Source organism: Gymnoscopelus braueri (assembly GCF_963280865.1).
Source record: "Gymnoscopelus braueri genome assembly, chromosome: 14".
Taxonomy (NCBI): Eukaryota; Metazoa; Chordata; class Actinopteri; order Myctophiformes; family Myctophidae; genus Gymnoscopelus; species Gymnoscopelus braueri.
The window spans coordinates 14,146,085-14,155,395 of record NC_137619.1 but is presented as its reverse complement, the minus strand read 5'-3'; the positions used below and the strand labels follow the sequence as shown (position 1 = coordinate 14,155,395).

Here is a 9,311-nt window from a genome sequence, read left to right as displayed (position 1 = left end):
CAAAGACACAACAGCAGCATTCCAGTATTTCTTATTTCTCTGGCACAATTTGGGATTCTGACGTGCTTTTATCAAATGGTGAACCCAAGTACACCCAAGAACTATCATCCATCAGAGAATCAAAGTCTGGGCCATTGTCAGACAAGCTGACACTGCCACTTAGTGGTAGTACTTTAGACAGCTGAGGAATAAATGCTCTGACTTAGACCAAATCTGCCTAATATCATAGTTGTAATAATACAATAAAAACACAATATAATAGCACAGTTAGCAAAAAAGGAACAATTGTGGCGACACTGGTATTGTAGCTGGTATTGAGGCACAATGGTGCGTTGGGGAGACAAGTCCAGGTGACTTGAGATTTAGCGACAAACTACACATTATTACAATAATGCAATATAGACAACTACACAAAAGGTTATGATTTCTTTTTTATTATGTTTTTTAAAGAGCCATAATAGAAGCAGAATGAAAAAGACTACAAATAACAATTAGTAATATTATATACCTAGTATGAATCCACAAATCTCTGTGTGTGTGTGTGTGTGTGTGTGTGTGTGTGTGTGTGTGTGTGTGTGTGTGTGTGTGTGTGTGTGTGTGTGTGTGTGTGTGCGCCTGCGGTTTTCACATTTTCACAATTAATTATTACTGGTTAACACTTCACAAAGCAGAACACTATCTGCAGTATGAAGCTAAGAGCAACATATCTCACATATCCTGGCCCTTTTATATGAACATAACATATTATACCATCCTCCAATCCCTCCATTCCAGTATCCTGCACAGTACCAGTTTTCATTGTTATCAGGCCATCCACTGCCCCAGTACCTGCAGAGTAAACAACATACTGTACTTTGATCACTAGAGCAAGACCGATACATAAACCGGCCATTATTCAACTTTTTGGACGACATCGGTATCAGCAATTATGCAGCCGATGTTTTCAACCAGGCATCCCTATTGGTCATTAGGAGGTGGAAAAAATAGCCAATTGCGATTTTAGAATTTTTCATTTTAGAAAATAGATTTTGTACTTTTAGGTTGAAAAGAAATCAGTGAAAACATTGGTCATTGGTGGGCTATGACTCTTCAAAATCATTGCATTGGACCCAAAAATTCGGCATATGTTACTTGATAGAATTACATTAGAAAAACCTGTAGAAAAAATCTCACCCTGTTGTCAGTGGTGTTCCATCCTCCCAGGTCCATTTGCCCTCAGTCTTGTTCAGACCAATCCATGATACTTCACTCCCACGGTGCAGCCCTCTGATGAATTCCTGATCATATGTGCATGATTGAATCATAATAAATTTTCTCTCACAACACATGCAAATGTGGATGATGGACACCTTGAGTGAGCACTCATACTAACCCATTGTTATTTCAAAAGATTTAAAAAAAAGTTGAAAGAAAAGAAATCACTACTTTCAACTATCAATTAAAAACAATTCCAACATTTGTATAAATTATTTCATTTTTTCTTTTCTTTTGGGTCTCGAGCTAAAAAGATTGGGAACCACTGCTCTAACCTGTTCTTCTTTACTGTTGATGACCACCAGATGTGCCCCTGCCTTCAGACATTGTTCTCTACTTTCCTCCCAGGTTTTCTCTTCAGTAGATCTGTGATAACGGCTGCTTCCAAACTTCTGCCATCCACTGGAACACAACTTGACTAAACATCAAACAGGAGTTTTACTGGTGGATTTTCAACGCACTGATACTGCATTATCACTAATACTAACATGTAGAGTGGGGTTAGTAAGGGTTAGTAGGGTTGTACTTGTAATAATACTGTAGCAGTCAAAGGCAAACCCTCAAAAAGTCAGAAATTACCCGATTATTGTTAGGAGAATGACATGGTTTTAGGTCCATTACCCAAAATCTATTTGATTTTGAGGCAAAATCCTTGAATAAATACTCCTATATCTTTATAGGGTTACAAACATTTTAGTCAGTGGGTGATGAGTAGGACATTTCCTTTGTATTTAAGAAAAAAGCTATTTTTAAAAGTGAAGGAAAATGACATGTGATGAACCAGCAATAAACAGATAAGAGTCCATATCTATGGATGTGCATGTGCGCAACCAAACTATGTGCCAACTTGAAACTTGGGACCGCAACTGGCACAACAGATCCCATTATAAAAAAATATATAATCCACAGCTTAAATTTGGGAAAAGTCAAAAATCAGCAATTTTAAGATACACCCACTGAGGAGAAATATGTATGAAAACAGCCACCTTATAAAAGTCCCCATCCGCCGATTGGTCATTATGTCACTGTAGGACGCTGGGTGCTTGTACTGTGGGTTCTTGCTGACACAACTGATGCGACCGTTTTGTAATTAAAGTTTCTGCGCTTTATTGACTACAGTACATACTCGTACACCAAGTTTACATAGGCTACGTGTAGCCCAGCCTTGGGTCTGCTGCCTGCAATGTCCCCAAAGTCCCTTTTAACTTTGTACTTTTGAGCCTCGTCTGTCTCTGCTGGCGTTATGTTGTGTTGTGTGTTGTGTATAGTAGGATAGTCAGATAGGATAGTAAGATAGCCAGTGTCGCAAAAATCCTTGCTCGCGGTGGGACAATTTTGGGTCTCTGCTCTATTTGTCTTGAGAGTACTTGTTGTGATTTGGCACAATAAAATGTAATGTGAGGGTTTTCTCACTGTTTTTACCACTACAATAATTCAAATATCAATAATAATAATAATACACTAATTAATATTCCTTCAAAATGTGTAACCATTATTCTCACCTGCTCTCTCTCTCTTAAGATTGTTTACTTCACTTTGTAACTGTTTAATCTCCAGGGCCAAGTTGTAGTAGTTGTTATACAAGTGGTTATATGCTGAATTATCTGCAAAAGATCAAAAGGTGACGACAAACAGGTTTTCCTACTGTTAATGGTGAGGTCAAGCATAACAATGTTCCTGATCAGCTGTATTTTTATGTGAATACTTTATGTCTCAATGTGTACTAGCGAGTACCACTGTCATGGTTCCTGTGTGAGACAGTCGGATCTTAGTTTAGTTTAGTTTATTATCACATTTTAATATAAAATAGAAAGAATACATATTAAAAGAAAACAAGTTATTGTGCAAGAAAAGGAAGAAACCAATAGGCTTATTTGGAATCCTTTCATTAATGGAAGACGTCATTAAATGAAATACACTAAAAGTTTAATAAGAACAATAACCCAATCCAGTACTCACAGTGCAGGGCCGTGTCTATGGTTGTCACTGCTCGTAGGATACACAGCAGCAGCAGACACACTGCAGCTGCTCTGATGACGGCCCTCTCAATGATGATGCCTCTCTGGATGCCTGGAGGATTATCAATACAATAGAGTTAAACTTTAAAGGTATCATGACATTCATTTTCACTTTTTTTATTTTCAATGTTTTATTTGGGGTTTTATGACCTCAATTACACCCAAAAAACCTGAACTTAGAACATTCAGTGGATTTTCTGTGGTCTGGGGTTTTCTGAATAACTAGGCTGAAAAGTAATCTGAGCTTGGCCCTTCGAAAGTGAGGTCACAGTCGATTAATCCCGCCCACTCTCCTCCTCGCCCCTCCCCTCCCCTATCCTTTCCTTTGGGGGGGGGCGGAGCAGAGGCGATGATTGACAGGCAAAATCCCTCACCAGCGACACCCGCAGGCAAAGATTTCTTTTTTCATTGCATTTGAAAAGGCTTTAGAAATGTGAGAGAAAAACACCTGCCATGGATCACTGGAATTGAATTTTCACTTAAAACTTTTTGTACACTTTTGAAGGACCAGGACAAAGACTTTGAATGTGGTGTAAAAGTGAATGTCATTAAACCTTTAATATGATCAGCTTCAACGGATCATGTCAATGAACACACAGCGCCACAGCGGGAATATAATAGTATAATAGTTAAACCCTAGCGTCCCTATTCTAGGGGCGAATATTCAGTGAAAATTGATTTAAACTCGAAAATGTGCTCCTCGGAGCACAAGTCTCCGCCAGCGGACCCGTGCTATTTTAATCAAATGAAATCACCTACCTTATCTCTAACCATAGTTCTTTAGGAATGTTCTAATTTACGTAAAATAGAACGTGTTACTATATTATAGCAATTATATTATCATAACAATAAGTAATGAGATACAATAAGTAATGAGATACAACCTCCGGCAGGTGAACAGACAATAATACTAATTTTCATATTTATTGTAATGTTAGGTCCATCTGTTCATCCTGTAGAGATGCAGGGTGGGGTTCCAGCATGTCCTCCGTCAGCCCAAAGTAATCATCCTCCACAAACAGAGCACAGGTGGAAGGGAAAAGCCAGTATTGTTTGTAGATTCTGTCTCTGCCCAGAGGAACGAGCGACGTACGACGGGAAGCCTTCTGGATACGATTCTGCAGCTCTTGAACCTTCTGCTGTTCCTCCTCCAGCTCTTCAGCTGTGAGGCTGACAGGGGAAACTGTGGAGGAGACTGCCTGATGTCCCTGTTGTAGATGAGTATGCTTTCTTAGCTTTGGCCTTCTGCGCCTTTGCTTGACCAATGTTAGGTGTTCTCAGAGAGACACACACACGCACGGACGGGTGATTTGGACTGGAAGGTACCGTTCCAATCAAGACTGATTGATCCTGTCTTACCTCACTTCAAGAAACGTAAACGGCTTTTTGAAGTGACACACCTATTTATAGAATTGTATTTCGTCATGCGTCGCCAATCAAAGGCATTGGTGTCAACATATTGACACGTGTCACGTGGAGCTTGACCAGTGTTAGCTTGGCTAGGGGCCATGCTCACACACGGCGGGACGAAGCGAAAACAGACACGGGACGGACAGAGCGCTGCTTGGGACGACAGCTTGGACAGAACCAGTCTCCTTCCGGGACAGACTTCAGTCTGGGTCTCAAACACTGCAAATGATGTCCTCGTCACATCCGTCACACAGTAACATAGTCTCTGCGTCTCCTTTCCGTCTGCACAGTTTACAGCGAGCGTTGAGGAGAGACTTTGCCCAAATGATGCTCTTTTCCAAAGTGGACAGATGGACAAACACTTGGGAAAGACTGGAGCAGGACTGCAGAGATTCTCTCCAACGTTCCAAAACCATCTTACCACTGGCACTGCCATTGTCACTGTCACTGGACGGGTCGTCATTTTTTCTTCCTGTTTTTACCGTTCTTCTTGTCTTTCTTGGACTCCTCGCCGCCCAGAGGAACTTGGAGGAACCTGCGTTCGATTTCCTGTTCTATCTGAAACAGGGCATGAGCAAGGCAGTGGACGGTACTGTTCACTGGCTGAGAGTCATCCACCTCCATCTCCTCTCCACCATTCATCTCTCCGTTCTTTCTGCCATCAGCAGCCAGCAGTTCATATTGTCCTCTCTCCAATGCTGATCTCCATGTCTCTCTCTCCGTTATCTTCAGCGTTTCCAGATTTCCTTCGTAGATTCTTTCCTCAATGTCCAACAGCATGTCTCTGAGTCGGCTCTCCACGAAACTCTCAGCTGTAGCAAGGGATTCTGGGGCCTTGGTTTTATAATTATATTTGACAGCAGCAGTGTTGTTCAGTATCTGTGTGATTCTGTCTTTCTCCTGGTGTAGCGTCTCCTTGAGGCTGCTCTCTCTGTGACCTCGCGGGTTCAATGCCTCCATCAGCTGCTCCACCTCCTCCACCGAGCTGTAGAAGGCCCATTGGTTGGGGCGTATGACTGGCAGGCAACTGGCAGGGATACAGGTGGGGCTATGTATGGTGTCCATCTGTGTGTCCTGCTGTCCTTCATCCTCCATCTGTTCATCCTGTAGAGATGCAGGGTGGGGTTCCAGCATGTCCTCCGTCAGCCCAAAGTAATCATCCTCCACAAACAGAGCACAGGTGGAAGGGAAAAAACAGTATTGTTTGTAGATTCTGTCTCTGCCCAGAGGAACGAGCGACGTACGACGGAAAGCCTTCTGGATACGATTCTTCTTCTTCTTGAACCTTCTGCTGTTCCTCCTCCAGCTCTTCAGCTGTGAGGCTGACAGGGGCAACTGTGGAGGAGACTGCCTGATGTCCCTGTTGTAGATGAGTATGCTTTCTTAGCTTTGGCCTTCTGCGCCTTTGCTTGACCAATGTTAGGTGTTCTCAGAGAGACACACACACGCACGGACGGGTGATTTGGACTGGAAGGTACTGTTCCAATCAAGACTGATTGATCCTGTCTTACCTCACTTCAAAAAGTAGAAACTTTTTGAAGTGACACACCTATTTATAGAATTTTATTTCGTCATGCGTCCCTCTAGCCAATCAAAGGCATTGGTGTCAACATATTGACACGTGTCACGTGGAGCTTGACCAATGTTAGCTTGGCTAACAATGTTTGCTCACACACGGCGGGACGAAGCGAAAACATATTTTCCACCTACGGCGGAGACAAAAATGTGCACTTAAGGGGTGTCGTGGCGGTTGCAATGTATATTATCTATATGGCTAAGGGTTGGCGCCCCAGTCTGTGTCTACCGTGAGGAAGAGCCCAACAAATCCACGTGAGGCCTTTAGGAGGGCCATTCAAGCAAGCCGCAAAGGGAGCCTGCAGTACCACCACGGGCCAAGACACCATCACACCAGAATGAAATGTTTGGAGCGGGGGAGTCTGGTGCAACGCTCAGGTCCTGGACCTGGTGAGACGGAGGAGGAGCCCAGCCAGGAGGCCATCCACAGAGCCTAGTCCCTCCACGTGCCAGAGCCTCTCCTCTCCCCCATTCCTGGCAGAGTAGTTTCGGACAAGCGTATTGAGTGGCCCTGTCTTTCCCTATTTAGGACTGACCGTGGGTAGCTACCTGGGACGTAAGTCGGGGGTTGATCAACCCTGGCTGGGTCACCTGGGCGAGGGTGTATGTTGCAAGACCCGAAACATCCTATGACCCCAGGCTACAACACTGATGATACGTCCCAGGTGCATCCATGTGATGTTTTTTTGTTATAGTTATTCTATTTATAGTGGCTCATAGGAATTTATAGACTACGTGACAACCAGTAATAGATTGGTGACCACCGGAGAGACGGGTGACAGCCGGAATGTAGACGGCATCCGGGAGCAGTTTGGGTTGGCGCCCCAGTCTGTGTCTTCCGTGAGGAAGAAGCCCAACAAATCCACGGTGAGGCCTTTAGGAGGGCCATTCAAGCAAGCCGCAAAGGGAGCCTACAGTACCACCACGGGCCAAGACACCATCACACCAGAATGAAATGTTTGGAGCGGGGGAGCCTGGTGCAACGCTCAGGTCCTGGACCTGGTGAGACGGAGGAGGAGCCCGGCCAGGAGGCCATCCACAGAGCCTAGTCCCTCCACGTGCCAGAGCCTCTCCTCTCCCCCATTCCTGGCAGAGTAGTTTCGGACAAGCGTATTGAGTAGTCCTGTCTTTCCCTATTTAGGACTGACCGTGGGTAGCTACCTGGGACGTAAGTCGGGGCTTGATCAACCCTGGCTGGGTCACCTGGGCGAGGGTGTATGTTGCGAGACCCGAAACATCCTATGACCCCAGGCTACAACACTGATGATACGTCCCAGGCAGAGGCGTCGCTAGGTCTCTACTAGGTTGGGGGCTTAGCCCCCCAGGCAACGGACACATGCACGTGCGCGTTTTTGGCGGATTTGGGTACTTTTCCCCCCGTTTTTTGTTACTTTATTTCGGTTTTAGGGTTAGGGGTAGGGTTAGGTTAGGGTTATAGATATATAATTTAAAAAAAAATATTTTATTGGTGGCTTTGGATAAAACATTGGTGCCTATAGCCACCGAAGCCCCCGCGTAACGACGCCACCGGTCCCAGGTGCATCCATGTGATGTTTTTTTCGTTATAGCTGACTGATGTGTATTTCTAAGTTTCTGTTTTTGTGTATTGTTGTTGTTGTTGTTTTTTATTTGTGTTTTATTTATTGTTTTGTCTTCTAAGACCCTTGTCCTTTTGTGTTTTTCATTTGTTTGTTTTTTTAGTCAATGCAAGGCTATATGTTGGAGTCTGGAGATATGTATGCAATGAATGCTTCTGTTAAAATCCAATAAACAAACGTTAAAAAGTAATCGATAGAAAATAAGTAATTTTTTGGGTGAACTATCCCTTTAAGGCCAAGTGGCCTTGCCTCTAAAAAGGCCTGGGTGTCAAGCTGCTATAATAACGATGTGAGAAGAGAGAGAGAAACACTGTTAAGTGACTGTTTTAGTACCTAGATCAGGTGTGGCGTCTTGTAAGTCGGAGCTTTGGTCTTTGAGACTGCTTGACACCACGTTCACCTCCTTCTCTGTTTTCTCCTCCTGCCACTCCTCCTGGACGTCTCCATCGTACCTCACCCTCTCTGATGTGACCGGCTTGCCAGCAATATGTGTGGACATCTTAAGGAATGACACAAAGAAATAACTCAAGTTAATTAGCACAAGCATATCGTCTCTGTCGGGTGGAAGCCTCGTATGTCCAAAACTGTTACTTTTCAGGAATCAGATTCTAAAGTAGCAAAAGTAGCAGATCTACAAGCTCAAAACGTGTCACTTCGTGTCCCGTTTCGAGCTTGCGGATCTGCTACTTTTGATGCTTTTGTGTGACGCTGTAGTATGATCAAGCAGGGCGTAAATTTACGGGGAAAAGTTACAATATGGAGATAAGAGGTTTCTACCCGACAACAACGATATGTTGATAATGTGTTGACCACATGAATGTAGCGTCCCTATTCTGGGACCAACGTTCGGTGAAAATAGCAGATCTACGTCGCAATGTGACACAGGGCCTATCGACACCATAGTAGGGGGATTCCAGTTAATGAAGTATTAGTGGTTATGTTAATACAAAATAATGCACTATATTTCTAAATATGTTTAAATGTTATCTTACTCACTTTGTCCTATGTGTGTAGTCCTACATTGGGCTTCACTGCTGCAGAAGACTCTGAGTTGCTGTCTGTTGGTCTTAATTTAACAGTTACACCCTCCTAGCACGTTGTTTCTTTGGACACACCTTTGAACGTGCATGCATGCATGTGCATGTGAATGTGAATGTGCACGCCAACACACACAGTGAAGAAAAACACAATAGACAGAACGGATGTGAGTTGTGTCTTTCAGCATGTGTTAAATTCTGGGTGGAGATTCAGAGGAGAGTGAACTGAAAGTTCTACCTCCCTCAACAACTGCTGCAGCAACCAGTGTTGAAAGTAATCAGATCTTTTACTTTTAGGAGCAATACTACAATGAAGATATACTCTGTTACTAGTGAAGTCCATTATTAAAAAATGTACTTGAGTAAAAAAGTACCAAAACTAAAAGTGCTCAGAATGTCCTATTTCACAAGTTTATTTT

The 9,311-nt window shown here is 43.5% G+C and overlaps 1 long non-coding RNA gene across 1 annotated transcript; it reads right to left on the bottom strand.

Annotated features, from left to right (window-relative positions):
- Positions 1–1,171: 1,171 nt before the first annotated feature.
- On the bottom strand, positions 1,172–2,837 carry LOC308100235. The gene is made up of 3 exons (XR_013934424.1): positions 2,757–2,837; positions 1,530–1,672; positions 1,172–1,277 (listed from the first exon to the last, which is right to left on the bottom strand). It is a non-coding gene; the product is annotated as an uncharacterized lncRNA (long non-coding RNA).
- Positions 2,838–9,311: the final 6,474 nt, after the last annotated feature.